The sequence below is a fragment of the Onychomys torridus genome, unplaced genomic scaffold (genome assembly GCF_903995425.1).
Source record: "Onychomys torridus unplaced genomic scaffold, mOncTor1.1, whole genome shotgun sequence".
NCBI lineage: Eukaryota > Metazoa > Chordata > Mammalia > Rodentia > Cricetidae > Onychomys > Onychomys torridus.
The window spans coordinates 70,765-80,235 of NW_023411633.1; positions in this window are offsets into that span (position 1 = coordinate 70,765).

Below are 9,471 nucleotides of genomic sequence, written 5' to 3' on the forward strand. Positions count from 1 at the left end.
TACTTTTCCTCTGAGTAAGCCAATTAAAGATATGTTTCATGAAAGAACATCTATGTTCTTGACTCCTTTGAATAATAGTGGTTTTAGTGAAAATATTGGACTGATAAAAATCTATCAGAAATATCATTGTTAAAAAATACTCATGGCAAATACAGCTTAAAGATTAATTATGAAGGGGGAAAATTGTATCAGCATTTAGTGATGAGTGTAAAAAGCAGGTAAATCAAATTCCTTGATATTGAGGTTCCGTCTTGCAGTCTGGAGATAGTAGGAGTACAAAGAGGCTTCCAGACTGCTAAGGAGTTTGAGACAATTGTAAGGAAGTCTCAGCAATGTCTTCAGACTTGATGAAAGCTGCAGGTTTGGAACCTCACTCCAATTTAGACAACTATCTTCTCCTGTTGGGAAATTGACTGTTAGGGAATGACTGACTAAGCAATTCAGAAGTAGAATATTCCTTACAAGGTTTTTCCTTTCTTTTTCTTTTTAATGGGTTTGCTGTAAACTGAGGTACCTCTTAATAGAGTTCTTATAATGGATCAGAAATGCATAGCAATAGAAGTCACTAAGTCCCAGAGTTAAGAGAGTGCCATTAAAGAATTACTCGTGTTTCAATCTATGTAGAACTTTCAGAATATCAATAAGCTCTGAACTTTAGAAATGATGTATGTACTTCCTGTCAAGTTAAGAGAATCTTTTAATAGTTATAGTGATAATAATTAAGAGTAAGAAGTAGAAAATTATTCAGTCTTGTTAGAAAATGTTAAATCTCTAAGTGTTAAGAAATCCTTAGGTGTTTTCTGAGTTAGATGTGTGCTAATGGTAGGCCTATATAAGTTTGTAAAATAGATCTATAGAGTTTCTTTAAGAACATAAGCTTGCAAGAAGTATTTAAGGTAGTCCTAAGACAGGTAATGATAAGCATGTAAGATGTAAAGTTGCAAGTTGTAAATGTGAATTTAAATAAGAATATAGAATGAATATAAGAAGTAAATAAGAAATATATTTGCTAAAGCAGTTCTATAGTTTCCTTAAGGAGTATAAATAAGTAGATCTTAACATGTTATATGTGAATTTGTAAAAAAGTATAAATGTTGACAGTGAGTCTAAATGCTTTGCAAGGTATGTTACACGTGAGTTTGTAAAGTGTAAATATTAAGCGTGAGTCTATGCTTAATGTATATGTTGAAAGATCCTGAGATACAGGAATTAGTATCCTGACACACTGGAATGCAAGCAGACTGAGCAGTTTGCAAAAGATTTAGAAGCCACTAAGAAGCTAATAATGGTGGATGCCAAAACTAGCACAAGGAATCCACTGCTGAAATCTGTGAAAATCAACGTGACACAGAAAAAACTGAGCTAACAACAAATACTGTACAGTATAAATTATTACTTCTGATGCCAGTGGGAATTGAGAGCCCTAAGCATAGGAACCGTAGAAATGCAACTATATTCTTCAAAGGGAAATGTATGGTAACTGCTTTTTTTCAAAAATGTTTAAGAACATGGCACCCAGGCACCATGGAGATTAGAGGGTAACCCTGACATTTCGTAGTATGGTTGCTGACCTCCATTTCTTAACATTACCATGCCAGCCAAGCATTTTCATTTTCCCAATCATCTTCAAGCAGGTGTAGCACCTACCTTTTCATCAATGGCTTTGTACAACATTTGTGGCTTCATGGGATTCATCAAACCCCTTTGAACATACTTTAAAATTTGTGAGTTTGAAATGTAACCATTATGAGCCCATTACTTCTGCTCCTTGTATGCTGTCTCTCTTTCAAGGTGGTTCTTAGTTGTTCTTTTACAGAACTATCAGCTTAAGTCATGCTGAGATGAAGAAAAATGGGCCTTGGTGGTTCCTGTTCCTGGAGTTGCGTTCATGCCAGTGGACCATGGCAGTAAGACACAGATGGTGCTCACACACCCTAGAAGAGAATTTGACTTCACTGTGGCTGTTGTTGCTACTACAGCAGTAGCTGCCACTAATGCTACTGTTTCTGGGATTGCAATTTCACAGTTGGTGACTACAGATAATACATTGGGGATGCTGGCTGCAAAAGTACCTACCACAGTTAATTACTCCTTCATTCTATTGGGTATGATAAATTTAATTCAGCAGTAATGTACAATTCAGTTGGCTTTGGAAGTAATAAATTAATAATAATAAAGTTTCACTTACTTTTGGGATACCATCTTGTGAGGAATCTAATTTGCAGTAAGGCTCATTAAGGAAGGGAATGGCTCAATTGCCCATAGTAGACTGGTTATGAGTCTGTTAGGACTTCTGTTGGTCTTTTCTGTGTTGAAAGCATAGAATGCAAGCCCAGTGCTACTTTGAGATATTTGGCAGCACTTAACCCTACAGCTCACCCATGATTGAGCCTGTATGATAATGAGTATTGAGTGATGGGTATTGCCTGGTGAGCACCCAAAGACCTAAGATAGAGAGCCTAAATGGCCTGGGCAGTTGTCTTGATGATGGGTAAGGTGATGTGCTGATGATGTCCCTGGGAACCTAAGTAGGAAGCACATTTTTCTTTTTAGTAGAGGGGGGAATCACTTGGGCCCTGATCCCCATTCCTTGGGTGGCTGTTGCCTTCCTTGCTGACCTTGATCATATGTCCTCCCTATGCTCATTCCCTGCCAGTTTCCTTCCTCCTAAACAGCTTACTGGAGGTTCCTTGTTTTTGTATCCTGCATATTGATGTAAACAGCTAGGATGCAAGAATGTAAAACATCTGTAGCAAACTTGTGCCCTCTGGTGTTCTCCCACTTTGCTGTAAGCCTGTATTTAAGGCATTTGCCTCCTTCAATAAAGGACATTCTACTGAGACAAATGTCTGGCTGTCTTGTCTCTGTTTTAATCTTCAGCCCCTCACTTGGACATGGGTGCTACAAGGGAGCAATGTCTGCACCTACAGAATAGAGCCAGGCAACATGAACCACCCACACCCCTTAGCCCCTGCCAGTGTGTCCAAAGAACATTGCAGTAACCTCTCAATTTAAACCCATATACCAAAAGCCTTTGGTAAAGTGCTAAGTTTCTGAGTTGGTTTCACAGAGACTTGATCCTGTAGGCAATAGCAGTTGTTAAGGAGGAGTTGTGTACTCCATGTGTGTTATATGCTTTTTGTTCTTACTTTCCAATTACACTGATAACTGAGAAATGGACCACAAGAGAAAAGACAGCTTTTAAGCACTATTTTGTTTATGAAAGGGCTCAAATCATGTACTCTAAAAGTTAATTTCCCTCCTGGACACTCTTCCCTTTATATTTATTTGTAATCCTTGATCTCCTATGGAAGACTAGCTTAATGTATCCTACTAAAATTTACCTGGACAAGATTGATGTTTTATGTAGAATTATGAAATACAATGTTTATGAAGGTGTAGAGAAATGGCTGTATTGCAGGAGGCAATCATCATCATCATCATCATCATCATCATATTCTCTGGGAACCCAAGGGCCACTAGAGCCAGGGAAGTAGGTAGGATAATTGAAGAACTTAACCTATTCCTCCTCCTCCTCCTCCAAGTCCATTCCTCCAGCCTCATGCTGAGTTCTGTAGCAGACCACTTTTTGCAGCCTCTTCTCATTCTCTGCTTCCATCATCACTGTACATGCTATTAGTACACATCTCCCCTATTCATGGCTCATCCTCATTCCTTAGTTTCAGTTCTTGGTACCTAGAAAGAGATTTTTCTGGAACCCATAGTGGCCTCACATATCAGGAACTCAGAACAATTTTCTACAGGCAACACAGAGCCATTTCACTCTCCTAAGAACCCGAGAGGGCAATAGAAACCAAGGAATAAAAGTCCCACCCAAGAAAGACAAAACCAGCCATGGGGGAATCCATGACTGATATGAAAAATTAATTATTAAATAAAAATATAAAAAAAGAAAGACAAGATCAGATATCAGCACCTAGAATTACATTATTATGCAAACCCAGGTGTTTAGACGCCAGTGTAAAAACACAGTAACAGCCAGGACAATATATTTCCCCTAGAGCCCAGAAAGCATAAGAGAGCAGCCCCTAAGTATTGCAACATAGCTGAAACACAAGGCAAATACATTAAAATAGCCTTTATGGGCATGATAGAGGTCCTTAAAGAGAAAGTGAATAAATCTCGTAAAGAAATCAATGAAAACACAAAATTGGAAGGAAATGAATCAAACTGTTAAAAACCTAAAAGTGGAACTAGAATCAATGAAAACCTAAACTTAGGGAAATCTAGAAATGAAAACTTAAGAACTCCAACAGGATCCTCAGCATCAAGCCTCACCAACATATGGAATAGAGAATCTCAGGCACAAGAGAAATGATAGAAAAGATAGATGCCTCTGACAAATATAACATTAAATCTAAAAAATCCTGGCACAAAACATTCCGGGAATCTGAGATACTATGAAAAGACCATATCTAAGGAATAGAGGAAGAAGTAACCCATGTCAAAAGCACAGAAAATATTCTCAACAAAATCATAGAAGAAAATTAATTCTCAATAAACTCATAGAAGAAAAATTTCCTGACCAAAAGATGGAAATGCATATAAAGTTACAAGAATCATACAGAACATCTAATAGATTGGACAAGAACATACCAGAAAGAAAGTAACCTCAGCACATAATAATCAAAACGCTGAAACATACAAAAAAGCAAAACATAAAAAGCTGCAAGGGAAAAAGACCAAGTAACATATAAGTACAGGCATATTAGAATTAAACCTGACTTGTCAACGGAGACTCTAATAGCCAGAAGGGCATGGATAGATGTTCTACAAACACTAAAGGACCACAGATGCCAGCCCAGACTACACTACCCAGAAAAAACTTTAATCACAAATGTTAGAGAAAGACATTTCAAGATAAAACCAAAATTAGTCAATATTTAAAAATCCATTTCCACAGGAGACTCTAGAAAGAAAACTTCAACATAAAAGAAATTAGCCACTCCCAAGGAAGTACAGAGAATCCTAGGACAGCAAATCAAAAGAGGGGGAACACACACACACACACACACACACACACACACACACACTCACCGCCACCACCACTACTAGCAACAACAAAAATAAGTAAAATAAATAGATAGATAGGTAGGTAGATAGATCGATAGATAGATAAAAGGAATCAACAAACGCCGCTTATTTGTATGTCTCAATATTGATGGTATCAATTCCTTAATAAAAAGATATAGACTAAAAGAACGGATGTGAAAACAGGATCCATCCTTTGGTGCACACAAGAAACACATCTCAACATCAATGATAGACAACCAAAAATAATCAGGAGAGAAGAGGAAGAATATTGCATACTTATCAAAGGGAAAATCCATCAAGAGGACTTTGCAATTCTCAATGTCTTTGTATCAAATACAAGGATAACCAAATTCAAAAAAGAAACACTATTACAGCATAAATCACATATTTATCCTATCCTCACACAGTGATAGTGAGAGAGTTTAATATGCCAGTCTTGCCAATAGACAGGTTGTCCAGACAAAAACTAAATGGAGACATTGTAGTGTTAACTGATGTTATAAACCAAAGGGACTTAACAAGTATTTACAGAACATTTCATCCAAACACAAAAGAATGCACTTTCTTTTGTGGGAACATACCTTCTTTTGAGAATACCTCATGGAGCTTGATCCAAACTGACAACATATTTGAACATAAAGTAAGTTTCAACAGATACAAGAAAATTGAAATAAACCCCTGTATCTTATTTGAACCCCTGGATTAAAGCTTAATTTTAACAACAGAAACAACAAAAAGCTGACAAACTCATGTAAACTGAACAACTCACTACTGATGGAAAAATGGATCAAGGCAAAAATTAGTAAACCATTTTTCTTTGTGTGAGTGTATTTGACACATGTATGGGTGTGCATTTGCATGTGAATCCCGAGGTCAGCCTCTGGGGTAATTTCTCCGAAGCCCTCTACAATTTATATATATTTATTTGCATGTTTATTTATTCATTCATTCATTTATAATTTATTTATTTAAGACAGGGTCCCTCAAGGGTTCTTTCACTTTTTGGTTAAATTTTCCCGTCTCTAAATCCGCACAACTATGGATATCTGATTTTTGTTAAAGAGAAATACACCCTGGATGAAAGACCGCATCTTCAGTAAATGGTGCTGGACAAACTGGATAGCTACATGTAGAAAAATCAAGTGGATCATATTTATCACCCTGCACAAAAATTAACTCTAAATCGATCAAAGACTACAACATAAAAACAGATACACTAAACCTGATAAACAAGAAATTGGGAAATAACCTCAAATTCATTGGCACAGGAAAAGACTTTCTGAACAGAATACTGTTAGCACCAGCTCTAAGACCAACAATTAATAAATAGGACCTCATGAAACTGAAAAGCTTCTGCATGGCAAAGAACACCATCATCTGGACAAAAAGGCAGCTTACAGAATTGGAAAAGATTTTTTTTTTTGTTTTTACCAACTATATACACAAAAGAGGGCTAATCTCTAAGAAATACAAAAAAACTTTACAAAGCTAGATAACACAAAAACAAATAATCCAATTAAAGCTAGGGTACAGTTATAAACAGAGAATTCTCAAGAGGGGAAACTCAAATGTCTGAGAAACAAAGAAATGTTCAACATCATTAATGTTCAGTGAAGTACAAATCAAAACTACTTTGAGATTTCATCCACCAGAATGGCTAAGATCAATAAAGCAAGTGACAGCTCATGCTGGCCTGGATGTGGAGCAAGGTGAATACTCCTCCATTGCTGGTGGGAGTGTAAACTTGTACAGCTACTATAGAAATCAATATGGTGGTTCCTCAGAAAACTGGGAATGAATCTACCTTAAAATCCAGCTATACCAATCTCTGGCAGCCCAGTCCCTGATGTCACTATGGCATGGGGTGGCAGCAAAGGGCACTCAAATCACTATAGACCCTGAAGTGGCATGGTCCTCCGACACCTACTTGTCTACTGGTGGCAGCCCAGACAGTGAGCATTCTGTGGCCTTTTTTGTCAACATGGTCCATGGGTGTCAACACAGACCCTGACTGCAGTAAGGGCATGGACCCAGACATGGAACTTTGCAGCAGCCTGGGCCTGGGTGTCATCACTTCCCTGCGTGAGACCAGGCCATCCACCTCAGCTGGCTCCTCACCACATTTGCTTCTTCTGTTCCTCTTCTTACCACAGCACATGAACCATTCTGCCTCTCTTTTTCTCCCATTTCTCCACCACACATTTGCTCATCACAATGGCACCTTACCCTGTCAATATCTTTAGCCAGCCAGGCCTTCCATGAGGACCTAGGCTGGACTATGGGTAGCTTCCACCCACCTGAGCTATTTTCTAATGAGAGGCAGAAAGGGGGATATATCCAGATGGCATGATAAGAGGGGAGGAACTGGGAGGAGTAGGGGGAAGGGAAACCACAATCAGGATATATTATGTGACAAAAAAAATCTATTTTCAATAAAGGAAATAAAAAAGAATTGGTATGACACCCCAAATAAAAAGTAGTCATCACCATTAATATTTTCTATGCCCAACTTCTTATATTCTCCATTTTCAGGGTTCCTACTGAATCCCTTGTTCAGGAGATCAAGTGAAACTGAATCAAGAAGGCTTAAGTGATCCACTGTTTCACAATTACCATGTATAGGAAATAGACATCTAGGCAAGCAATACTCATGACTTAGAAATGTCATCCCCCCAAAACAGAACTTATCCATTTGTTTAAATGGCATTTCCTGAGGAGTGTACATCTATATATGATAAATCCCTAGAAAGCATATGAAATTAAATAACTTGGAAATTCATGTTATTATTGTTAGCATGAATGCTGAATTTTAGTGAACCTGGATATTGAGTACATGGGTCACTAATTTTCCCTCTACCTCCTAAACAAAGATTGCACTCTAGGGACAGACATCCCTATCCATAATGAGAAGGATCTTCTCCATACGAGGAGGTAGGTTCTGCAATATTAAATACCTCTCACTCTTCCTCTCTTTGTCTCTCCAATTGACGAACAACATCTAAAATCAGAGGAGGACAGGATTGGATTCAGTATTGGCTTCCACTCAAGAGCCAACAGATAAAAATCATTTTCAGCAACGTAACACTGGCTTTCTATTCACCTCACAAAAGCAAACACCAGCTGTGTGTCAACTTCTGCAATAGGCCATGATTCTGTCTTTTCCCAGCAGTATAAACACTTAAGTGGTTTCTTTTTATTGGATGGAATGAACGCTTAGCTTATGACTTGTTCCAGGTCCTTGATATACAATATATGGTGTCTTCATTCTGACATTTGACCATCAGCTGTAGAATACCCTCCTCACAAGTGATATGTCCCTCTTGTTTGGACATAGATTGTAGATCACAAAAAGTTAGCATGTTTTAAAGGCCTATGGAGGGAGCAGCTTTCTGTTTGTAAATGTAATCTTCAGTATGAAATAATCAACAGAAACAAGCATTGGAGATTTTTAGGAAGAAAATAGCCTTCAAGGGTACCAATGGGGTTGTTGGTGCTTGCAATTTCTACAGAATAAACAGGTGGTAGTCAGAGAAGGCCTGGACAATGTTTGACATTGCAGCCTCCGGGGTTTGTGAAAGTTGACTAACTTAAACTAAATGACATACAGGACCCTGAAACCTTTGCCTTCTCCAGAAGTTCAGCAGAAGGGGTAACTTCCACCCCTGGTAAATCTGAACAGTAAATTCTTTCATGTTATACAGTCTTCTACAGGGTGAGGACGAAGAATATTATCTCTGCTTCAGCTACATTTGCAGATCCTGTCCAGCACAGAGTGCACACTAGTCCCTGATGGTTCACCAGGACATCTAAAGCCCATCTTTCTTCAAACATCAAACAGTAAGATGGTACACAACCGTGTGGGTAAAGGAGTCATAAATCAGTTCTTCTTAAATATTGTCTAGCTATGGAAACACAGTCTCAGCTACCTGTTAGATGTCACCATCCTCTCGGTCTCCAAGTGAATGAGGGTCAATTGTATTGGGAAGTTCTCAAACTGTATATTTGTGACTCCATGCAATTTCTCTCATTGCCTATAATGTGAATGTATAGTCTAAAGAAGACCAACCAAATGACCAGAAGCCCTACTACTATCATGATGCTTGCATGAACTCAAATAAATACCAGTTGTTGACTCATGTTGTCTCACACTATGTTCAAATTCCCCATGTTTGATTCCTAAAGCCTATTTTTATGTATGTAAGAAGAAACGGGAAATCAGAAATGAGGCTTTGGGAAAGTCACAATGAAGAATGTGGAAACAGGAGACCATGAGTGTTTTATCTTCTCTTCTGTTCTGTTTCCATGCTCTCACAGAACCTGCAGTGCACCAGTCCCTAGAGCTGCAGTATATCAGACTCTCTAGAGTTGTGTTTCATCATCTTCTCTGTAGCTGCAGTGCAGCATTCTCTAGAGCTG